The 12,607-nt window shown below is 48.5% G+C and overlaps 1 protein-coding gene across 11 annotated transcripts in view; it reads right to left on the bottom strand.

The window, feature by feature from the left end:
- Positions 1-12,607, bottom strand: part of ATP9B (ATPase phospholipid transporting 9B (putative)) — a 252,976-nt gene that overhangs the window by 69,333 nt on the left and 171,036 nt on the right. The gene's annotated exons all lie outside the window — the stretch shown is intronic.

Raw genomic sequence — 12,607 nt, 5'->3', positions numbered from 1 at the left:
GGGACAGTGGCAAGAGGCGGGATCAGAACAGCCGGGGCCAGGCCACCAGGTGCAGCGCAGGGTCTCACAGTCAAGAGCCACGGAGGCCCCTGACTAGGCTGAGGCGGAGTCTGGAGTACATTTTAAAAATGGCGCCTCTTTGACCCAAGCTGCACCCGTCCACCTGCTGGCTTAAGTGAAGCACTCACTCTGCTCATACTTTTGTACCTAGCAGTTCTGGCCTCGCTTTGCTCTTGGTAACGATGAGACTTAAGATCATCAGATACGCGTCAAAGCCCATAAAAAAATCTGTGCCCGGTGCAACTGTGTCACGAAAACAGCAGACACGACGCACCTCCACCATGTGGTGAGGCTGCTGACCCTCAATCACTGCGACCCAAATGGCAATTCGTAACAATAACAGCACACTTGGAAAACAACGTGAAGGAGTCAGAGTCAGCGAAGACAGCCTGTAGGCAAGTTAAAGAAAATTAAAATGATCACAATGAGTTATTTGTCCATAACGCTCCCATCTCAAAACTCCTAAGACCTCTCACGGTCAGAAAGAAAAGTCGTAATGGACAAATACACAGACCTTTGAAACCGGCCTCACGACCTCTTGGCTACTTACAATGCCAACACAGCAGGGAGACCGGCAGGTCAGGGAGGACAGACGCCCCAGGACGGCACGGGGGGGCAGAGCACGGCAGCCTCTCGGCCTCACGGGCGGCCTCCTGTCAAGGTCTGGGGTGCACACACCACCCTCTCTGTGGGGCCGGGGTGAGCGCCCAGAGCGACCGGCGAGGAGCTTGAGGAGCACTGGCGAGGGTCCCAGCGGCAGCCGCTAAGAGCCACCGCCTGGAAAGGCTGAGGGGCACAGGGGCTGGAGGAGGGACACGCGGCATCTTGTGTGGACTTGTCTGTGAGCCGGGTATCGGCGATCAGACAGACCCTCTGAACCCGGACAGTCAAGTGAGAGGCTCAGCGGGCCAGCGAGCGGGCAGGGGCAGGGGCAGGCAGGGGGCCAGGCCACTGATGACCAGGGTGCAGGGGGTGCAGGGGGCGGTGTGGGTCCCTGTGGAGCTCAGCACGGTGGGCTCGGCAGGCCCAGAGGCCAACGCGGTGCGGGAGCACGACCTTCTTCTCTTGTGTACCGGGGTCAAATTATTTTGGAAAACGTCAGCCTGCCTCAACTACCACAGGGCAAATGGGTACTTTGCCGGAGTTCACAGGGTGCTGCTGGGCTTGGGGCTGAGTGGAGACCAAAGGGGCACCTTCTGGGTTCTTCCACGGGGTCCTCTCGACATCACGAACGGCCACGATTTAACAAAACAACTGCTGTCGTCACAAGCCGTAAGAACCTGCCGTTTCATGAGCCAGTGTGACACGAGGTGGCGGGAACGGGCCCGGCCAGGGCGTCAGGAAGGGTCGCGCCCGAGCACAGGCTAACTGGGAAGCATGGCCACCAGCTTCCCGTCACCGGCCCACCTTCCTGACCAACCCCCCCCACCGTGGCCTCCCTTCCTCTACACGATGTCTGAGGAGGAGACCCGAGCCCCGGGTAAAGGTGAGGTGTATTTTCCTAAAATACGCAATGCGATTCGATGCCCTTGAGGCCCCACCTGCCTGGCGCATCTCAGCTGGCACGCTGGGCCCGGCGCCTGCTCAGGGGACAATCCACCTGGACCGGCTCACGTGCACTCCTGCCTGACTGAGGCTTAGTCTTAGATCTTAATCTGAGACAAAGAAAAGTCATTTTAATGAGAAGTTTTAATCAAAAGTAATCAAACCCCTTTCCTGTAAATTGTCACCGAAAGGAAACGGACAGATGTGGTTTTATCTGAATCTCCCCCAACGTTCTTCATCTTGTGACATCTTTACACTCTGTGACATACTGAGGGTGGCCGGGGATGTTCAAGCCTCACTGGCTGAATTCACCCAATGCCACGCAGTGTCGGTGCCGCTCGGGCCTCCGTCAGGACCTGGACCTCTTCCCAGGCTTCAGACGACTGTATCTGTTGCCGATCGAGCATCCAGCCTTCGCCTTTCCACAAAAGCCTTTAAGTGCAGGCATACGACACACCGTCCTCTCCCTGCGCCACAACACAGAGCAAGTTTACGGTTTCTCCACGAGGAAGCCATTTCTCCACACGAGTGAACAGCAGGACAGAGCTGGCGAGTGACCCTGGGTTCCTTTTTCCTTTCCCTTCCCGTATGTCAGTAATCACCTCCTGCCCACTGCACGGCCCAAGTTCTCCTGCACCTGCTTTCCATGCTCCGCCCGGAAGACGCGTGGGTACCTGAACTTTACAGGTTTAAGGCGACGTGTGACTTGTACTGATTCTTAATTTTCAAGTTTCCATCATCTTGGACAAACGACAACTTGAGTTCTCCGAGCCTCGGTAACAGTACCTGTAAAATGCCACCTATGTGCAAGATCGCTGTGGGAACTGCACTAACACATAAAAACAGGTGAGTTGCATCACTGGAGCAGACGACCACCGGTCTCAACAGCCAGACAAGGTCTGATAGGAAAGACAGGCCCTGGGCCAAAATGGAACGGACAGGGGCGTACGGCAGGTCCTACCCCAGCAGCGAAGGCAGGACGCGAGCTCGGAAGGCACGGGCAGGACTTTAGGTGGAACAAAGGCGGAAATCCACCCGAGCGCCCTGAGAATCCGCCGGCACTGCACCCACGGCCATGTGCACAAGGATAAACGAAGTGTGGTCTTGGGTCCTAAGAACAGAAAATCTGGAAAGGCATGAAAGCAGTTTAAATTGGTACAAGCAAAATTCCAAATCGCATTACGTTTCCGAGTGGGCGTGGGAGATTTGAAATAACGTAGTGTTTTAGGAAAAATAAATGGGAGTGTCAGTGTTCCAGATAACTGATAACTGATAACTGTTCCAGATAACTGAACCAAAGAAATCCTGGAGCCACCAGGAGAGTCCAAAGCTGTGCACAGGCCAGCAGGTGGCGCGCCAGGGCCCGGGGCTCCCGGGGGGCTCTGAGAATACACCACTGCTCCGAGCCACACTTAGGGAGAGGGGGGCAGACTCAGGAGGGCCTTCCATTCAGAGTGATGTCAGCCAACCTCCCGAGCATCCACAACAAGCAAATACTGGTCACAGGATCAGATATGGGGTGAAGGACAACAAAGCAATTCAGGCCTTCCCCAAAATTCAGAATGGTTTCAGCCTTTACTGGGGAGCCACGTGAAACACTGCACGTGCTATGCAGCAGCCAGTGCTAAGGGGTGTGTGTGTGTGTGTGTGTGTGTGTGTGTGTGTGTGTCTGTGTGTGTGTGCACATGCATGCACACGCACACGCACGCCCGCAGAAGTCATCCAGTATGGCAGCAGTATAAATATATTTGTGCAGGAGTGAGGCCAAATCTTTTGTGTCAACGTGTCAAAGGGATAAACCTTCCTATTAAAGGACTAACACTTCCTTTAGTTCATAAATGAATAAAAGTATATGCAATTTGATGCACCTTAAAATAAAATGTCTCCAACAGTCTAAGAACAAAGGAGCAGCGAAGGTACCCGTGACAAGCCACCCAAGCCAAGCAGGTAGTGCTTGTGTCAAAACATCAGTAAGCAAGCTAACCAGGAGAAAGGGACCAGATGAAAAGGTGGAAGGCTTGGGGCTGGAAAAGCTCGGCTCAGCTCTCTACACAAAGGGGACAGTGACCACAGCGAAGCCAGGCCGGAGGAGAGGAGGAGGGGTCCCGCAGCACCCGCACCACGGGGGCCTTGCACGCACAGCGGACACGCAAGGCTGCGGCACAAGAGACCCACCCCGGCCTCCAAGGGCAGGCAAGGGCACCGGGCCTTACGGACTCACGCTACATACAAGACAAGCAGTGGTGGGTTCAGGGGAGATGCACTCCGGAACTGGCTGCAATAAAGTATTTGCTTTTTCCTTGTGTAATTTAGCGAGCAGAACACGGGCTTGAGGCCTCTAACACCGTCTGTCTAACCAGGTGAGGAAGGTCTGGCAGAGAATGACACTTAACCAGAAGAAAGCAGAGTCGACAGACGGGGAGAAGAGTCCCAAAGGGCGCTGGGCTTCCCATTCGAGCCACACCCAATGAACGGGCTGTGTGGCTGACCTTTCCTGCACCCGTTTGATAAATTAACCAATGCTCCCTCAGACTTATACTTAACTTAAAAATTGCACGTACTAATCTATCATGAAAAAGTGCCACAATTAAAAGGCAAATGAGAAGGGCGTCTGGGTGGCTCACTCGGTTAAGTGAATGACTCTTGATTTTGGCACAGGCCATTATCTTGCGGTTCGTGAGTTTGAGCCCCGCATCGGGCTCCACACTGACAATGCAGAGCCTGCCTGGGACTTTCTCTGTCTCTCTCCCCCTCTCCTGTTCATGTGCATGTGCATGCTCTCTCTCTCAAAATAAATAAATAAATAAATAAGTAAATAAATAACTTTTAAAAATTAAAAAAAAACACAAATGAGATAAGTATATTGGCCAATATAAAGAGCTACCTATTATGATGTTAAAAGCCAACACAAACGGATACAGGAAGAATGGGGCAAGACTCAGAAGGACAAAGGCACGAAGAGTGCATTCACGCTACTGAGGCATTATTTTAAATACAACTTTATCCCATGAGGAAGCAGACGGGAAAAGGCGACAGGTTAAGAACCCTCCGGAGGCCACAGCAGTGGGAGCCTCAGGGCACGAATGCAAGCTCATCGCCCCCATTCCAGAGCCTGAGACCTCCACCTCCCAGAATACACTAACTCTCATGGACCAAAGGTGGTGACAGTGTTTTGCTTTTTGATAATTCTAACTCTGACGTCGTTTTTAAGACTCACAAGAAGTAGCGAACCAGGAGGGTTCCCGGGTGCTTCCCCAGTGACACGTCACACCGCCATAGCACACCCCCCAGGCAGAGTCGGGGTTACAATATGAGTAAGTCAGATGAAGACTTCACTCGGGCTTTGTCAGTTTTTACACGCGCTCTCTGCTTTCTGTGTCCCAAGGACAGACTCATGTCACACCCCCTCCACCATCGGGGTCAAACGGTTCCACGCAGCTCGCACGCTCCTCAGCTAAACCCCCACCTGCCCCCGACTTGCCCCCTGGCAACCGTTGAATTGTCCATCATAATTCTGTGACTTCAAAAATGTCCTATAAATGCCCCAGTGGTTGTCTGTATCAATACTTTATTCCTTTTTATTGACGGACAGTCTTCACTGAATGGACATACCAGAGTTTATCCAGGTGACACTGTCGTAACAGCTTGCGTTTCCCAGGTTCACTATGATAGAGCTGTACTTTGTGTTTAAAAGAAAGTTTGCTACATTCTCAGGAATAAAGTTGATCACACTTAGGACCTGAAAGTTTTACCCTTAGAAACTACTGCCATGGAAGTTAATCAGAAATTTTCAAATTTGTCCTTTTTTTCTTTAACGTTTTGCTTTATATTTTTTGAGAGAGAGAGCGAGTGAGTGAGTAAGCGCTAGCAGGGGAGGGGCAGAGAGAGAGGGAGACACAGAATCCAAAGCAGGCTCCAGGCTCCGAGCTGTCAGCACAGAGCCCGATGCAGGGCTCAAACCCATGAACCGTGCGAATCGCGACCTGAGCCAAAGTCAGATGCTCAATCCACTGAACCACCCAGGTGCCCCTAACTTTCTTTACATAAAAACTGCAAGGAAGTTCTGTGATCTTGGGTAATGGCTGGCTATCCTACTTGAACCAATGTTCCCACTGAAAACAGTAAGAAATACCACGTAAAATATTTTTTAAGTTACTGGAAAGAAAGAGAAAGAGCAGACTAGGCAGTAAGGGGCTTCTGGGCTGGGCCCTGACCAGGTACCACACAGGTGAAGTGACCACAGGACCCCCTTTGCCCTGAGACCGCCAGCCCCCGATGGTCTGAGCTTTCTTGTCAGCAGCCTTCCGGTGCGGGGAGCAGACACAAAGGCCAGGACCAAGGCAGGTGGAGGTCCCGCAAGAGGCCCCTCTTTCCAGGATAAGAGACCAAGAGGGGCTACACCCCACACTAAGAGGGGACTGGGGAGCCGTGCGCCCACACGTGGAGAAGGAGCCAGGCTCCCACAACTCAGGGACCGTGAAGTGAATCTCACGTTCGGAGGAAGATGTTCCGTGACAGGGGGCACCTCCATATATCAGCAGAGGCAGGGTATATGCTTCAAGAAGACAGCTTCCATTTTTTATCTCAAATCACTCCTACAATTAGCTTCTCAAATACAATCACCAAAAAAACGACAAACACCCCACAGATAAACTGAAACCGAAGCACGCAACAACAAACGCCACACAGCACTCAGTGAAACCATGTGCAAGAGCCAGAAGGAAAAAGTAAGAGAGAAAGACTGACGGGAACAGCAAGCAGTCTGTGACTGACGCAGACTGTGAAACAGGACACAGAAACAAAACTAGAGTGATCGTCTGCGTGGAATGCGCAAATATAAAACCGAAGAAGCAGTGTGATAAAGACACCAAACAGAATTTTCAGAACTAAAAGGTGTCAATAACCAAAATTCGGAACTCAAATGGTCTGGCAGCCAAGGCTGAGATCGCGACTTGGAAGACGGGTCACTGCAACGAGGCAGAACGGGGAATGGAGACAGAAGGTGGAAAAGAAGAAAACGAGAGGACCAACGAAGAGCATGGGGGGGGACATCTGACACAGCTCGCATTCACGTCCCCAAAGGAGAGGACGCAGCAGGACCAAACCCAGAGTTTTCTGGCATAAAGGAAAGGGCCCATCCACACACCCGAGAAATGCACCGAATCCTAAGCATTCTACGAAGAGAAGCTTCAGTCTGGACACAGGGTGGCTGAGCGCAGAGCAGGAGGGAGCAGGTGTGAGAGCGGCCCCAGGCAGAGGGCACCGAGGAGCACAGGCCCTGGGGACCCTGCTAGCCGCGGCCAAAAGGCAGCGGGGAACGCAGGAGAAACGGTTTCTAAGGAAAGCCAAGCAGAAACCTAGCACATTCCCAACAAAGCCATACTGGACAAAAGAATAAATTTTTGACACAAGGAAAATTATTCTCCATGGAAGGCCTCAGTGTAAGAAATGAACACGGATGTACACCAAAATATACGGGGAATGTACAAAGCAACAGTATCCTTGAGGCCTAAGAATGAACAAAATTAAAATAAATGGCGAAAACAGCACAAGGTCAAAGGGGTGAGGGGAGATAAACATCGTGCTAAGGTGACAGGGAAAGGAAACGGCTGCCTGTGGACTTTGACAGATTAAGAATAACGTTCTCTGTTTACAGGGTAATGACTAGAAGAACAAAAATAGCTTAAACCTTCCAAACTTGTTAGTGGAGAAGTGCAATTATAAAAATTACAAGGAAAATGGTAAGCAAGGAGGAAAATCTACGACAGGTAAGGCACACTAAAAAACCAAGATAAGATGACAAATTTAAATCAGAACGGTAACAGAATTACGATAACCGTGTGGACACAAAACAGTCAAAATTTGTCAGAGAAGATAAAAATTCAAACCCAAGAGACACACATACACACAGAGAAGGGAAGTGCTCAACGGAGCCAGCCAAGCCGAGTGCACTTGACTAGCAGGCACGGTGCTGTTAACGTAAGACAAACTAGAATTTAACACAGGAAGTGTGAGCAGAGATCAAGAAAGTCACATTACAATGAGAAAATACGTAATTCAGCAGAAATACGTAACAATTTATATTTGTATATATCTGACACCAAAGCCACAAAGTATATGACAGCCGCAAGAGAATTCCAGGGAAAACAGATTCCCAAGACTAATGGAAGAGCTCCACACAACTCTTAGCAAGTGTTAGAGAAGGCAGAGAAAAGCCAGTAGGGGTGTGGAGACACTGACAACAAGCCTCACAGATGCGCTTACACACTGTGCCAGCAATCCAGAATCCAGGTTCTCTGCGAGGGCGGGCAGGTGTTCGTGGAAATCAACGAGACACTTGGCCCTGCACCTCAACTCTGCAAATGTCACACATCTGAGATAACAGAAGATACGTTCTCTAACGACAACGCAAACTAAATACAGATGCAGACAATAATTAGAAAATTCAAACATGCTGGTAAATTAAGAAATGACTTTGTAATAACCATGGGTCAAAGAAGAAATCAGTGGAAATTAAAAATATTCTGTACCTGAAAATAACAAAAATATTACATATAAAAACGTATGGGAATCAGCCAAAGCAGTATCTCTGTGAACATTTATAGCCTCAATGACATACATTCAAAAAGGGGGGAGGGGGAGCTGAAAACTAGTAAATTAAGCATCTATATCAAGAAGTAAGAATAATACAAACCACAGAAGGCAGAAAGAAAGAAGGTAACATTAATAAGTTAGAGAAATACTATATGTCACAGAGAATCAAGCCTAGAGAAGCCTCGTCCAAAAGACTCCTAATGCTGATACACCACTGAAAGACCGATCAAGAAAAACAGAAAAGAGAAACAAGTATCACAAATGAAGAATAAATACCACAGATCCTATCCATTTGAAATAACAGGAAAATATTATGAACAAGTTTTAGGAATAAATTTGAATACAGGTACAGGTGACACATTTCCTGAAAACCATAACTGCAAAACTGAAGAAGAAATTAAAAACTTGAAATCAATTTTAACTTTAAAGTTAATTATTTAGACGGTAACTATTCAATAAATATATTTAAAACTATTAAAGAAATCAAGTCTGTCAAAGATCTTTTTTGCAGTAAAAAGTTCAGGCCTCCCTGATGTGTAAATGCCCAAGGAATAAATAAGTATCATTTTAGAGAAAATATTTTAGAGACAAGAAGAGGAAAGAAAACTTGGCCATGTATTTTGTGAGACCGGCACAGCCTGGACACCGAACACCAGAAAAATGATACGAGAAAACCAGTAACAGCATTGTCACTCATGGGAATCAACACAAAAACTTCACAAAAATACAAACAATGGAATCTGATAACACACAAAAGAATATTATACCACGATTAAGATGCATCTTTTACCGGAAGAACATAAGGTAGGTATCATATTAGAAAGTCAATCAGTATAATTTTTCATATTAAAATATTACAGAAAAACTTAAAAATAAAAAATCACCTCAACAGATTTAGTAGCAGTATTACAAAAAACGATATTCACAATCTTATTTTTTAAAATATTTTTCTTTTTAATGTTTATTTATTTTTGGGGGAGAGACAGAGAGACAGAGCATGAGAGGCAGAGGGGCAGACAGAGAAGGAGTCACAGAATCCGAAAAAGGCTCCAGGCTCTGAGCGGTCAGCACAGAGCCCGATGCGGGGCTCGAACTCACGGACTGTGAGATCATGACCTGGGCTAAGTCGGACGCTTAACCGCCTGAGCCACCCAGGTGCCCCCACAATTTTATTTAAAAAAAATTTTTTAATGATTATTATTTTTCAGAGAGAGAGCATGCTCACGTGTGAGCAGGGGAGGGGCAGAGAGAGGGAGACACAGAATGCGAAGCAGGCTCCAGGCTCTGAACTGACAGCACAGAGCCCGACGCAGGGCTTGAACTCACAAACCATGGGATCATGACCTAGGCCAAAGGTGAATGCTCAACCAACTGAGCCACCCAAGCGCCTATATATTCATAATTTTATAACAATTTTTAGCATAATAGGAATAGGAAAAACTTTCTTAGTATAAAATGGGCCTCTATAAGAACATAGTATGCTAAATGATGAAATTTGAACGTTCTGCCCTTCACATCAGAGACAAAAACAATGTCTGTTCTCAGCACTCCCGCGTAACGAGATACCAGGAATCGGACACAGTGACAGGGAAAAGAAGCAAATGTGCACGGGATCCAAAGAAACAAAGCTCTCATTATTTGCTGCCGATACACTTACCTACGGAGAAAATTCAAGGGACTCCAGATTAATAATTAAAACCAATAAAGTTTTACCAAAATTGATGGGTTCAATCCTTTTATAAAAGTCAATTTTATTTCTCCAAACCAGTTACAAATACATAAGAAACAGTACTTTCAAAAACCACAGTATTTACAACAGCAAAAAATATCAAGTATCTAAGAACAGCTCTAACAAAAGTTATGCAGGATTTCTGTGAAGACATTTTTTAGACTTCAACATACTGGAGAAGACCTAAAAAATAGGCCAGATTTATGGTTTGGAAAATTTAACACTGAACGCAAACGGCCAATGGGGCAAAGGCACTCTGAAAGAACACAAGGAAGGCCCTGGTCTCTGAAATACTGGCTTATTACAAAGCCAGTATTTAGATAGTTGTTATGTGGTCAGGAATAGACATGCCCACCAAGGGAACAGAACAGAAGACCCCAAACCGGCCAGGCCTGTCTGAGCACCCGGTGTAGGACAGAGGTGCCCTGGCTCACTGGGGGACAGTCTCTTCCACAAGGGGCACTGAGCCCACTGGGATGGAAAACAATTCTACGTGAAAACCCTATTTGGCACTCAGAGAACCTGCTGCTTCCTGTGGTCATGGCCAACCCTGTTAACCTTTCAGAAGTTAGCCCTGGAGGACAGCGCCATCGTCCAATGTACAGAAGCGCTTCCTGAACAACCTGCCCAGGGTAATAACCAACAACAAAAAAGATTTCTCAATTTGGCTACGTAAAACTTACAGGTTTTCTTCCCCCGATGATTTCACTGCCAGGTGAGTAAAACTTCCAGCTACGGAGCGAAAAAGATTATCAGCAAACCAGAACTGGCGAGAATGCCCGGAACACAGGCACAACCACGCAGGCCCCGACTCTGTCCTGTTACCAGGACGGGGAATGATCTTCTGAGACTGGACGTCCTACCCTCTGGCCCGCGGTGCCAGGACTCCATACGGCCCAGGCCTGTGGCCTCGTGACCCTTCCTTTTTCCTGAAGGGCAGCACATGCTTGTGGCCGGGGTCTCCACCAGCCCATCTCCCGCCCGTAGGATTTCGGGAGTCAACAGGCTGCTCTCATTTTATTCCATGTCTGTTCCTTCCAGTGCAAGCTGATGGCATTTCTGCTGATAAAAGATTCTCAAAACCTTTGTGGGTCTCCTGTGTGTGTCACAGGGGGACCACGCCACTAGACAAGAGGCTCCCGCACAGACCTTTCCTGGATCACCCCGTCCACTCCAGGCTCTTGCTGAGATGGCTGAGTGGGTCCATGGGTCACATACGTAACCTCTTCGGCAAAAAGCTGTACAGCCACATCCTGGGCCTTCTTTCCTGTATCTGCTTTCCAAACCTTGAATTTTCTCGCATTAGCCTCTTTTGCAATCTGGACACGCTGCAAATTTCCCCAACCATCGAGTGCTTTCCTAGGTTGGAAACACTTTTTCCCAGGCATCCCCCAAGCATGCTAAATGGAAAAGGAGGCCCCACTGAGATGTTAAGCAAGTTAATTTCTAAGTTCTGAAGCAAACTTTGTACCTGTGCCAGCTGATGTTTTGAAACCGCGTTCTTACTGTGTGCAGCGAGCAGGGGTCTGAGCAGGGCACCGGGCGCTCGCTCCCCCAGGCAGCCGCGGGCAGAACGGGAGCGGGGGCATCCACGGGCCACAGTAAGTGAGAGGAAAAGTCTGCCTCCCAAGCCAGGCACACCCCGCCAAGCGCAGGACTTCGGACAGATGGTTCCTACGTGTTCCGCCGCGGGAACATTCTCACTCTGTCAGGTGCGGCTTTACCTCTGCTGCCCACGCGTGCCTCCCGCGACTCAGCCCCGATTGCACAGTCTTCCGGACCACCAGCTAGAAGGGGACACGGCACTCTGAAGCGTGCGGACCGAAGACTGGCTGAACAAACCAGCTCCTGCACATGCCTGACGGAACAGTTGGAGCAAGTTCCGAGCTGCACAATCAGGGAACATACATCCATTTCAGTTCCGGGAGTTAAATCCCGCAACACTGTCCTTGAAAGACTAAGTAAGTGCTATCAGGTGATTCAAAACTATTTTGTCCCGTAAAGAACAATCTCTGTGAGACAGCCTAACTTTGTGAAATGTGTAAAAAGCATCTGAAGAAAACAAACCAGAAACACTCATAGAGACAGAGAACGGGTGGTGGCCGCAGGGAAGGGGGTGCGGAAGAGTGAGAGGTGAAGGGCATTGGCAGGAACAAACCTCCAGTTATCAAACAAACACGGCACAGGGAACGTAGCTGATGATGCCGTAAGGACTCCGAACGGCAACGGCCTTCTTGCGGGGAGCATTTTCTAAGGCACACACTTGGCTAGTCACTATGCTGTGCGCCTGAAACTAATGTAACATTGTGTGTCAGCTACACTTCTGTTACAAAAATGTGTTAGGTCAGGCCGTCTCGGTGGCTCAGTGGGTTAAGCGTCCAACTTGATTTTGGCTCAGGTCATGATCTCCTGGTTCGTGAGTTGGAGCCCTGCCTTGGGCTCTGTGCTGACAACATGGAGCCTGCTTGGGATTCCCTCCCTCCCTCCCTCCCTCCCTCTGTCTCTGTCTCTCTCTCTCTCTCTCTGCCCCTCCTCCACTCATGTGTGTGCAGTCGATAAATAAAAATTAAAATAAAATAAAATAAATTAAAAATAAATAAATAAATAAAACCTTTTTAGAAACGTTAGGTGAACAGAGGAAAAAGCGCTTTACTTTCGAAAACTGTGCACTTTTCAACA

This window comes from Panthera pardus, unplaced genomic scaffold (assembly GCF_024362965.1).
Source record: "Panthera pardus isolate Hobbes unplaced genomic scaffold, ASM2436296v1 HiC_scaffold_15, whole genome shotgun sequence".
Lineage (NCBI taxonomy): Eukaryota > Metazoa > Chordata > Mammalia > Carnivora > Felidae > Panthera > Panthera pardus.
Note: the sequence above shows the minus strand (reverse complement) of the source record. Positions and strands in the feature narration are given on the sequence as shown.